The following is a 13,039-nucleotide window of genomic DNA, read 5'->3' as shown; positions in this document are numbered from 1 at the left end:
AGAGGAGAGGTGAGAGATGCAGTAGGGAAACTAATGCCTATATTTTACACAAGGGGAAACCCAGAGACACTGTTGAAGTTAATGGAGAAAATAATGGGTTTAATTGTATTATTTAAGGTTAAAAAGAGAAGCAATAAAAGCATTAAAGAGTGATACAGATTATTTAACTTGGGAGGTAGTGTTAGTGAGTTAAATTCCCTTTTACTCATAGCAAGGGGTCAATTAGCCACTATCTACAGAAAAAGATGTAAGTTTATTATTTACAATTATAATAATGAGCCCCAGCAGAACTGAAAACAGAAATATTTAAGGTCATTATCTCTAGCTAGAATCTGGGGTAGAGAGTAAATATAAATCTTAGGTTAGGCTCTGTGAGAGCTTTACCAAATAAATACTACATATATTTTTTTCTCCTTCAAAAAACATAACAAAGCAAATATACGTATAATTTTACTGCCTCTATAGTAAAAGGTAACAAAACCATACCTTATATATGTAATAATGGTTTACAAAAAATTTTACTGAAATTACCATTCCATTTGCCACAACAACCTTGTAGATAAGTTGGGCAGTTATTGTTAATTTTCTCCTTCTTGTAGATATGAAAAACACACTGTTGGCTCCCAGCAAGATAACTTATTACTGGAGAATGCAGTCTGTAAGTGGCCAAGAAGCCTTTGGCTTTAACCCAGGTCTTCAGACATTAGTTCAAAGCCATTTCCATCAGGGAATCTGGCATTTTTTTGCTTTCCTTATACCTGAAAAATTAGATGGCTTACCAACTTTCCTGGAATTACCAAAAAATTGTCATTATGTTAACAAGAAGTCATTCAGTCACCAAAAACTTAAGAGCAAATTATTTTTTCAACATATTAGCTTCATGAGAAAAAAACTTTAAAGGAATTTAATAGGTACATATTTGGTGACACATAATCATAATCAGAATGTTTTGAGCTAATTGAATTATTAAAGCTTACACATTCACTGACACCTAAGCAAATTACATCACTAGATGCACAATCCTATGACAATTTTTCTAAAGTTTAAGCAATGTTATTCAACAGAAATATGTAAGCCACATAAGTAATTAAATTTTTCCTGGTAGTCACATCAAGAACTAGAAGGAAACAGACAAAATTAATTACTTTAACATACATGTTATATATATATATATATATAAACTACAAAAGAAACACATTCTTTTTTTTTTAAATGAAGTCTTTGAAATTTGGTGTACATTTTACAATTAAACAACGTATCTCAGTTCAGATTCACCACATTTCAAATGCTCGATAACCAATGTGTTTAATGGCTACAGACTAGGTCCAAATGGTGTAGGGATCCCAATATTGGGATTTAGTAACTCCAATACCCAAAACTGAAAAGGGGAATAGGAAGATAGAGCAATACTTTAAAATCAAGAGTTCAGAGCCAGTCCTTAGTGATGAAACCAAATGTTTGTCAAACTATCCAATTAATTCTTCAAAATAAAGTGTTGCCTGTACCATCTTTATAAAGAAAACTATCTTAAATTATACATCAGTTGCCCTGCTAAACATTCCCACTGTAGTTTTCTTCTTGCAAAATATTACCACCAGGTTTTTATTTTTTAAAAAATATTTTATTTATTTATTCATGAGAGACACAAAGAGAGAGAGGCAGAGACACAACAAGAGGGAGAAGCAGGTTCCATGCAGGGATCCTGACTGGGACTCCATCCTGGGTCTCCAGGATCTGGCCCTGGGCTGAAGGCGGCGCTAAACCACTGAGCCACCCGGGCTGCCCTACCACCAGGTTTTTAAATTTAATATCCTACACATAAACTCAGCAGGTATTTGTGCTTGGTATCCGCAGTGAGGTTATTATTAAGAATATAGTTAAGGATGTGGTAGGACTATTTTACCAATCCCTCATCATGCTGCAGATTTGTAGAGAGGAACCATCTGTGACTGATGGGGTCATTGCTCTCTCTCTCTCTCTCTCTCTCTCTCTCTCTCTCTCATTGTCATTGCTCTCTTGATCATACACTATTAATGCTGTCTTGAGGCTATTTTCTGATAAAATTGCTCACAAAGGGGAAATAAGCTTATGAAAAGAAAAAAAATTGGCAATGATGTGAAAATCAAGCTTAGGTTTTAAAATCCCCAATCCACAGCATAGATTTAAATAGTTACCAGGTGACTGGATGGCATCTGCTAGAGCAACCGTTCTTTGTTAAATTAATAAGTTCTACTCTTGTAAATAGGAAGTACAGTAAAGATAGCTACACATATTAGCTGAACATTATCCATCACAAAATATACACATACTCACAAAGCACACCAACTACATTAAAATTGAAATATATTTGTAAATACAATATAATTGGAAAATATTAAGCAATCTCATCAAAGAGATCCATTTATTCAATACTTTGGCATACATTTGCATATAAATTTATTTTAATAGGCTTGTCGGGATATATTTCTATCAAAGCACCTTTACTATTATGAAATAATTATCATCTGATCTTGAAAATTTGAAAATCAAAACCACCCCTTCTAAACCAAGTGCCACAAAATTCTCTGGTTATGACCCAGTACCTGGGACAGCCTGCAATAATTCTTATGTAGATATAAAATACCCTCCATCCATCTAGTTGACAATGCTGATCAGTATCTTACCCATTCATTCACTCACTCACTCACTCACTCACTCACTCACTCATTTATGTGTAATGTATTTAATTGTTTGTATCTGCCTTGAATCTGTGACTCTTTTGTCATGGTACATGTACAATTAGGCAACCAAAAATCATTTTGAATTGTATGTTTCCGATCTTCTTCCACTTGTATTTCTCAACACTTGAGGGAGATTTCTTGGCCACCGCAACATATTCTGAAAACTCTCTTCTCTGTCCCATCCGTTGTATTCATAAAATACACTTACTTTCTCAAATCTCCTCTAAAGCTTTTCTGAGTAATTTTTCTGCATGCCTGAAGACTTCCTTCCATCTCTCCTTCTTATCTTAATTCCCTATTACAAAATCCCAAAGAACAAAAGAACCATCCTAGCAAAGGCAAAAACCTCCAAAGAAGTAGAACAAAGGGGAATAAATGAAATGGCAAGGCCTCTAACCTCTTTTTTAAATGGGAAAAATAGGAGCATTCATTTTTTTAAAGATTTAGTCAGATGCTCAACCAACTGAGTCACTCAGGTGCCCCAAAATAGGGACATTCATAAATCAGTTACTTTTTGTCCCATTACACATCCACTCAATAAATAATTAGCAACTAGAAATAGTGCCAAGAAGCAAAAATGAGATAAAGATCCATGCTTAAGGGGCTTCAGCCTAATGTTATATATATATATATATGGAGAAGATGATTGTTATTAAAATAGCCCATTTAAATTTTATTAGTATCTGGACAAAGGCAATTACTGCAAAGAAGAAGATGGGAAAATTGACAGCATTCTATAATGTAAGATATGAAAATAAGCAAAGGAGATGCAACCTAGATGATTCCCAGGTGGGTGGCTCCCTTCTATGACTAGTTGAATAGTGGTATCAGTTGAAGAAACATAGACGTGGGAGTGAATCTAGTAAGTTTAATTTTGAAGAAGCAGAGTTGGCAATATCTATTTATACATATGTATATCTATCCACATGGAGATGCAGTAGGAATTAGAAGCTTGACTCTCAGGAGAGATATCTCCCTGGAAATATAAACTGAGACATCATCAGCACATGTGTGATGATTGAACGGAGTGAATACACTATCCCAGGGAGAGTTCACACAGTGAGAATAAAACAGTGGAAAGTGCCAACATTTAAAGGATGGGCAGAAGGAAAATCAAGATTGAACAGCCATGGGTGACAAGCCAAGAGAGAGAAGTGTCACAGAGGCAGATGGAGGTGAGCATCACTAGAATACTCAATTCCTGAGTCAAGCATGAGAGTTCCATTCCAACCAATAAATGATATTTATTTGACAGTAACTCTACTCCAGGCTCTCCTCAGATAAATGCCAAAGCCAGTTCTGAGCATTTGTGAATGGATCATTTTAAGCACCTGATATGTTGGAGAAATAACATAATAGGCATTTTATCTAGGCATTTCCCTTAGATTCTAAAGCCTGCATTAAGAAAGTTAATCCCTGCATTACTACCATTAGGAAGTAATATTCCTGAATCCATCTCATTTTCCTGCAGAAATGCCTTCTTTGAGTGATTCTTTGTTGTTATCTCCTCAAACTTTGTAGATAATAGATACACAAAACTCCATTTTGAAAGATACAGATGTGTGTTTGTGTTCTCTGTGAAATTCTAATTGAAAGCATTGCCAGATATGTTGCCCCAGAGCCTTTATATAAAGACTGACACAATGGATGCCTTTCTGAATTTGTGTCAATGAAGTTTGTTTCTGCTGATGAGCTGATATTATTTCCCTTATAGAACAATATGAAACCAACCTATCTTCCATTTTGCCAAAGTTATCAGGAAACTCAGAATCAAGTCAGTACATTAACCCATTAATTTAACGCCTGGTAACAAAAAGATTTACCTTGATATTTCTGTCTCTTTGTTTAAATGTTTAAAGAAAACTTAAATACTTCTTAGATAAAAAAGCAGCTCTGATAACCAACCCCCATCTCTGCTCCAACAGAACTAAGGGACCATTCTGCAGTGGCTCCTAGTGGTTGTTATGATGCAGTGCATGTGTTTCTTGAAAGAATTCCAGACATGAATTACATTAGGAAAAAATTCTGAAGATTATCATATCCTTGGTCCCTCTCACTGTGTACAGTGGCAAATAACTACTAACTAGGTTAATGATGAATCTCTATCAGCTTTGAGAGAACTATCTCAGCACCATAAGTAGTCCTTTTGGGCTGGCAAGTAATTTGCATAACTAAAAGATATGTAAAACAGTGCAATTTTTTATATCTCCACCCACAGGATATTTGAACACCTATACAAATAAAATTTCAAGAGCATACTTGAAAATACTATATTTCCTAATTTAAATATAAAAGTTATTTTAAAATTACGTGTGTGTGTGTGTGTGTGTGTGTGTGTGTGAGAGAGATCATCATTTAAAACGTTGAGATGTCATGGCAGTGGATGCCACTGCTAAATAAGAGTATGAAAAAATAAAGTTTTAGAAAGCCTAGATCATGCCAAAGGGCACATGCAGGGGATGCAGTAAATGAAGCCAACATTGGTAGGGGTAGAATTTGATTTTGAATAAAATGGGAAAGGAATAAAATACAATGATGTGGTTTAAATAAGTTTCTAGAGATGAAGCCTGCATTTTGAATAAGAGTGAATGCCCATTCTTTATGATTTTAATACCATAATACTCATATCCTGCTTGCCTGGACTTACTCTTCTTCTATATCCCTTACTAAGAGTTTTCAATTTATATTTACTATTTAAGTTTATATATCCCCTGAATACACCACTCTTCTGACATCTGCTCAGAGTCCTTGAAAATCTGTGGTAATGCTTCCCCAGCAATTTTCCTGGTAGTTCATTTTGTTATACTCTCCAAGCATTCTTAGTTTATACTTTAATTTCTGTACTTTTCCTCTCTTGGATTTCATCCAGTGTTTAAAGCCATGACTCCAAGAGATGCCAAACAAATCCTGGCTGAGTGAAGCAGCAACATGGCTCAAACTCTAGGTCAAGCGTGCTTATGACCACATACATACATACATACATACATACATCTCTTTCTATAAGTGCACAATAGTTCTCTAGATATTTTCTCTTCTAACCTATCCAATACTATTTTAAATCTATTTCCTTGAAGGAAGCTTTACCCAATTATATAACTCAAATCCACATGCAGTTCTCACAGCTCTGTACTCACATATCTTACGTAGTCATTATCACTCAGCTTATGGTCTACACCCTTCTGAATCTAGTACCATCCATGCATTCTAGGGAAAATTATCCTCAGTGATCCATAAATAACTGCATTTTCAAAACCCTTCCAGTTATCCTTTGCCCTTTTTTTTCAATCACATTTAACTATATATAATTCCCTGACTGTTCTAGACTCTGGATATTACTACATTACCCAGAAATGCTCTTCCTCTTAGATCTTCATCCTTCAGAACTCTTAGCCTTCATGATTTACTCTAAAGACCCCCGAGCATAACCCAAATGTCACTCCATCTGTATCTCATTGCACATTTTACGTTACTCTTTTATATTTCACATATGTGCTAATTACTATTAATATAAAAATATATTTGCACATTGAACTTGTGCTCTTCATATTTATATAGTCATCCCCAAATCCCTAGCTGAAAATAATTCTACCTTGGCATAGTGCCAACCTAAATAGGCACTCTACATTTTTGTGAAAAAAATATTGATCTCAATACAATTTCTTACATATCAAAAATTCCAAATCAAGTTATTAGCTTCTGTTATTTTTTTGAAGATTGTATTTATTTATTTATTTATTTATTTATTTATTTATTTATTTAGCTTCTGTTATATACCCACATTAGTAAGTAGGAAAAAAATGGCACTAGAATTTAATGAAACCAAACTTAATAGTGAAGCTTTGCTTAAAAATTTCTCCTAGCCAATTGTCCTAATAATCCAGTAATGTAACAATGAGACATTCATCCATTTATGAAATGAATTATTTTTGAGCACTTAAGGTATTCCAGACACTGTGAATGTATCAGAAGCAAAATGACAAACCCGACTGGGGTTTCTTGTAAGTGGCAACTTAGAAGTCACTGAAAAGGATGAAAATTTTTACAATTGCCTAAAACTAGAATTAAAATGATGAAATGGGACTGGGAAATACAACTATCACCCCACATGTATTTTGTTTCCCTTCTGAAAAAAAAGCAGATCTGTTGTTCTGCAAAAGTTATTTAATGGAAAGAAAAATATCTTTTTATTTCCTCACTGTCCCACTCAGAAGAAGGATATGAACCAACCAAAACATCGAGTGTGAATCCTGCCACTGTGTGAATTCTATTTTTCTGAGTCAGACAAGATGATATTGTCAAGCTTCTCCTTCCCCCAGGACATCAACCCCTCTTTCTATATCCATGTAGAAAATACAACACTCAGAAAATAACTGGCCAGAAAGTCGGAACAGGTCTTAAGCACAGGCATGAAAAGAGCCAGAGAAGTAGTATATTCTGAGTACTACCCTTTTTCATCTAGTGCACTGATTCAATTCATTACAAAAGAAAGCTGGGATGGGGGAGTTCAAGAAGGGATATCATATGTTGAACTTCAGTAAGATTGCATTGGGTAAAAAGGGTATCAAACTCCAGAAATGGAAATGTGCACAGAAATGGACTATGTGCAACAATTTGGCCTTCTCTCATCATGCACATAAAATGGAATCAACAAAGCAAATAATCAAGTGGCTGGAGAGTGAGATCAAAGGCAACCCATATACTGTATTTGTCTATAAACACCAGGTGTAGATCTATTCCCTTCAAGGAAGAGGCAACAAGCAAGTTAAAGATATCAAACGCAGGACAAGAGAACAGAGTATAATGATGAAGACACAGAAGATCATAAAGCTGATCTACCATAAGAATCAGGGACAAGCTGGAAAAGAACGTAATCTCTATATCACAGAGAAACCCACCTGACAGCACAGGTTAAAAGGCCATGGCAGCACGTAAAAGCAAGTATTCTGAGGATTCCAAGGGAACCAAATACACTAGAAGGATTCACATTTTCTTTTGAGGCAGTAAAGAGTAGGAAAGAAAAAAAGATGGAAAGGACAAACAAAATATGAAGAAAAGTTTTATTAGGAATACAGAAGATGTATTATTTTAATTAGAAGAGAAAACTCCATACAATTAGGCACTAATAAATTTTAAAATCTTGATGAAATGTATGACTTTATAGAGAAATATACGTAGCTCAGACTTACTCAAGAGGAAATAAAAACCTGAAACTGCCAAGGATATAATTTTCTTCTCTTGTGTATACTATCCTCTTGCAATAAGAGGCTAAAACAGGTGCAACTTCACTTCAAGGAAAAAATGTCTCATCCTACTCCCTAGCCTAACAGACCAGAGTTCTCTAATGGCATTCCACACCAAGCCATATTTCACCAACATGTGTTGTAGACTTGCTTTTGGCTCATATCTTCCTTGAGTGCCTCAGGATGAAGAGGATTGTGGTTTGCGGGAGGATTTAGTTTCTCCTGTGTCTCGGACTATACTAATATCCCAATCTTGCTGTAAGTTACTGAGGACTTTCTAGTGGACTCCTCCTTTGTAATTATCTTTCTGAATCCCCTGTTCTCAATCCTCATTAAGATGTATTAGTTTCCTAGGGCCTAGGGCTGCCATAACAAGATACCACAAATAGGGAGTCTTACACAATAGAAATTTCTTTCATAGTTCTGAAGGCTGGGAGTCCAAGATCAAGATGCTGGCAGGGTTGGCTTCCATTGAGTCCCTGCTCCTTGGCTTGCAATTGTCTTCTTGCCACATCCTATATATCTCTTTCTGTACATCCCAATTTTTTGTTATAAAGACATAAGTCAGATTGGACTAGGTCTGCTTAGCAGCCTCATTTAATCATAATTACCTCTTTAAAGACCTCATATCCAAATATAGTTACATTCTGAGGTACTAGGGATTAGGGCTTCAAGGTACGGATTTTGAGAGGACACAATCAGCCCGATGTATTATAGATGAACATAGCATGAGTTTAGGTTTCCCAGCTGCTTAGCCTATGACCTTACACTGGAGTATCTGCTCCATGTGCTCTTTATATTTGTCTACCTGTGACTATGAAAAAGTTGCTTCTTACTTCTATGGATATCAATTTTTTTCTTTTATAAAATAAAGATTTGACTGGATAATATTTATAGTGTCCTAAAGCCTTACCAGAATCAAGACCCTAAGTCATTGTATATAAATTCAGTCAGATATCACAAAGAAAGGGTAAGATGCTGAAGAAAAAAAGTATGAAATCTCAAAAGAAAGAGATACCCAAGTTTCTTCCACAAAAGTGAAAGCCCCATCTCTCTTCTTGCCCTGCCCTAGAGAGGCGGGAAGCAAGAGAAAAAGGAGAGTGCATCATGCCACACTCCTGCCTTGACTTCTAAAGCTCTCAAGGAAGCCTGTGTATAGGCAATCAGATGAGGACTTCTCATTTTTCACACACATATTGAGCACAAGATGTTATTGTTATTTACCTGCCTATTTACATAAATATATTCAGACCTTCTTACATGTATTTATACAGTTTACAGTATTTATTTTGCAAATACTATGTTTGTTTCACTTTTAACATCTCTGAAAATAGGATGCATCCTCAAATCACTTTGGCCAGCTGCAGTTATGGTGGAGCTGTCATTGCCAGGGCATGTGTATATAAATAAACTGTAAAAAAATAATAAATCTCACAATAATGTGAATATGCTTTATGTCACTGAACTGTCCACTTTAAAATAGTTAAGATACTAAATTTTACATCATGTATACTTTCCCACAATAAAAAATACAATAAATAATTGAGAAGACTCAGATTCTATAATGAAGACATTTATGAAATGTACTAAACAATTTATTTCACTCTCTTCATATGTGTACAAGAGTAACATGATAAAAACCTATGTCTAAATTAGACTAAATAACATCTTCTCGTAAATATAGAATAAAAATGATCAATTATTTAAAAAGCTTTATGTCATAGTTAATTGGAAGTTTTTTATTCTCTAGAGGTATACGAAATGCTGATGTGTCTGACAATCGATACATCTTAAATTCAATTAGATACACTATTTAATGAGGTCCTACTATATGTCATGCACTGTAGTAAGAACTGAGAACATAGAGTGAAAATGGATCCTGCCCTTAGTACATGTAGTTATTAAAAAATATAGTAAGAAAAATAATTAAATGAAAGATGGTGCTTAAGAGGGGAACATATATACTCTTGGGCCATATCTCAGTAGGCTCTAATCGTATCTGGGCCATCATAGACACCGTCTTTGGAGAAATGTTATCTTAGCTAAGAGAAGATGAAAAGCAGTTAACCAAGAGTGAAGAAAGAATGACCCCCACTGAAAGGAATGGCTTTCGCACAGGCCTGAACCTAAGGATAAGCATGGCTAACTGATAAAACTCAGAAAGTCCAGCATAAGTGAAGGAGAGAAAAGGGGAGGAGACAGAAAGAAAGCCAGAGGGGAGGCCAGGGTGCATGGTGGCACAAGCCCCTTGTCTTCCCAGGTTACCAAGGCTGAGTGTTGATAGTCCTAGTGGCAGGTTGAGGGAGCTGTGCACAGCCCTTACTCAAGTAGGTTGTAGGAATTTCCTCTGGGTCTTTTTTAGCAAGCCACCTGTGATGTTTCACAAGTTCCCCTCACATGCAAAGGTGCTTTGTGTTGCATGAACTCTGTCTTAATTTAGCAGTTTGAAAAGCCTGCTGCGCAATTGATGCATTAAAATTCCAACACTTAAGGAGGTCCTAGTATGTTTATACATCGGTCTATTTTGAGGCCACTGTCTTTTCGGTCAACCTACTGCTCTTTAGTAGTCTAATGCCTGAACAAGATGCTTCTCTAGAAAAAGCAATGTCCTTAAAATATAGTTGGAATTTTTTTTTCAGCCAAGCAGATTAATCTTTGAATAATATGGGTTATCTAAGAAATTTTAAATATTATACACATTATCCTCCATGTTAACCATTTACACTTGTATACAATTCAATGTTAGTCTGATTGATGTACTTGCATAGATTTTGCCTCCACATATGAAGACAATACAACAAAAGTAAAAGCAACCATAATAATGTGGATGGTTGATTTTGCCCAACAGCTTGACTGGGCCATGGAGTACCTACGTATTTGGTTAAACACTGTCATAGTCTATTTGGGCTGCTATGACAAAAGTACCATAAAGTGAATGACTTATAAACAACAGATATTTATTTCTCACAGTTCTGGAGGCTGGAAATCCAAGATCAAGGCATCGGCAGATTCAGTGTCTGTTGAAGACCTGCTTCCTATATGGCCATCTTATTGCTATAAACTCATATGGTGGAAGGACAAGGGATCTCTTTCTCCGCAGTCTCTTTTATAAGGACACTAATCCCATCTACAAGGATTTCACCCTCATGACCTAATCACTTCCCAAAAGTCCCCACCCCCTAAATCATCATCTTAGGGTTTAGAAATTTAACATATGAATTTTGAGGAATATAAACATTAGTTTTGAGTGTGTCTGCATGAGTGTTTCTGGAGGAAATTCACATATAAATTGATAAACAGAGCAAAGCAGATCACTCTGCCCAGTATGAGTGGTGCTCATTGAAGCCTGAATAGAAAAAGAGGCTGAGTAAGGAGTGTTTTCTGCTTGACTGCCTTTGAGCTGGGACATAAATCTTCTGCCTTTAGACCCAGACACAGATTATAATCTACACTATTAACTCTCTGGGTTCTCCAGCTTGCTGACTGCAGATACTGGACTTCTCAGTCTTTATAGTTGTATAAGGCAACTCCTTATAGTAAATATGTATACATAATCTACACGTATGTAGATACACATATATACACATACAGACATATATATATTGTTTGTTCTGTTTTTGGGGGAACCAAGGCTACTTCAAAAGCTACCAGAATAGAGCCCTTCATAAGTTCCAGGCCTTGTATTAAGGTATTTACATTAAGTCCAATCAGCCTCGTAAGCAGCTATAAAATAAGTACTATTACTATTCTCTATTTTGAAGTTAAATAGAAAATGAAGCTTAGAAAGATCAGGTCAGCTAATGTATTCAGCTTCCTGAAAGCAACATGGTATATTTATCTATTTTACAAACACTGATGTGGTACATATACCAAACATGGTTCTGAATGTTCTGCGAACAGTGCTCACTTAATCCTCCCAGTAACCCTGTGGGGCAGACACAGGAAAGCTGAGTAATTTATCATGCAAGGCATGAGAATGGAAATTCAAACCCTGATCATCTGGCTCCAGAATCCTGAGCCTAGTCACTTGTCTCAGCCATCGGAAGCCAGACTAGCCAGCAATTTCCATTCTGTGAATTGTCAGCGTTATCCCCTTGGTTGGATCATTTCATCAGAATTAAACCCTGAGACTAAATTTTCTAATCTGTAAAATAGCAAATACAGATGATGCTGTGAAAATCAAATGAGATGATACACGTTTCATCATTATTGTAGTAGTCATTGCAGTCATTCTCAGTCCATCACTTTGTAACAATTATTGTTATTTCTAATGATTTATATTTGTTATATGCTATGTTAACACTAGTTTGAAGATTAACCTTCACCTCTCTAGAAGCATTGTTAAAAGTATTGCACACTGGGATGCCTGGGTGGCTCAGTGGTTGAGCATCTGCCTTCGGCTGAGGGTGTGATCCTGGGATCCTGGGATGGAGTCCCGCATCTGGCTCCTCGCAGGGAGCCTGCTTCTCTCTCTGCCTATGTCTCTGCCTCTCACTGTGTGTCTCTTATGAATAAATAAATAAAAATCTAAAAAAAAAAGTATTGCACACTGTCATCCTCTTAAGAGGCTCTGTGTAAATGAAGCTTTATCACCTATTGCTTATTTTGCAGCCTTGGCTCTGCCTGAGTCCTCAGCAAAAACAAAGAAGAAAGGAAGGACAAAGGATCAGGGTGAAATGCCAAAAGACAGAGAGATGGCTTGGAAATCCATTCTGAGTTGAAGATCTCTTTCAGGAGGTAGAGCCAAGGTTTACGTTGCCACCACCCCACATCCAAGAACAGAGACCATTATCTTCCAGTCTGTCTTGGGGTTTGAAACTAGTGCCAAATACAATCCAAATGGACCCAGAGCTGCTGTCTAAATTTTATCTTTGAGAATGGTACAATCCAAGTAGACTACCCAAGCAGAGCCATAAATGAAACAACAGTAAGCATGTAAACATTAATCACAAAATATCCATGTTCACCACCAATTAAGCATATCAGGGAGGTAAAAATCTTCCCATCTCACCTATAACTGTAGAATACTTGGCTTTATGATTGACTGACTTCCTACCTGAGTTTGTTCTCAGCCCTGGG

General features: G+C 36.1%; 1 protein-coding gene across 2 annotated transcripts in view; it reads left to right on the top strand.

Annotated features, from left to right (window-relative positions):
- EMCN (endomucin) overlaps window positions 1–12,810 on the top strand; it is a 119,868-nt gene extending 107,058 nt beyond the window's left edge. The window contains exon 12 of one of the 2 annotated variants that reach the window (XM_025423275.3): window positions 12,572–12,810. The gene's annotated coding sequence lies outside the window, so the exon portion shown is untranslated. Of the gene's footprint in view, window positions 1–10,930; window positions 12,501–12,571 lie in introns of those variants that run through there. The other variant, XM_049104981.1, reaches the window with a different exon arrangement.
- Window positions 12,811–13,039: the final 229 nt, after the last annotated feature.

Source organism: Canis lupus, chromosome 32 (genome assembly GCF_003254725.2).
Source record: "Canis lupus dingo isolate Sandy chromosome 32, ASM325472v2, whole genome shotgun sequence".
NCBI classification, from domain to species: domain Eukaryota; kingdom Metazoa; phylum Chordata; class Mammalia; order Carnivora; family Canidae; genus Canis; species Canis lupus.
The sequence above is the reverse complement of the archived record's forward strand: the minus strand, read 5'-3'. Positions and strand labels throughout refer to the sequence as shown.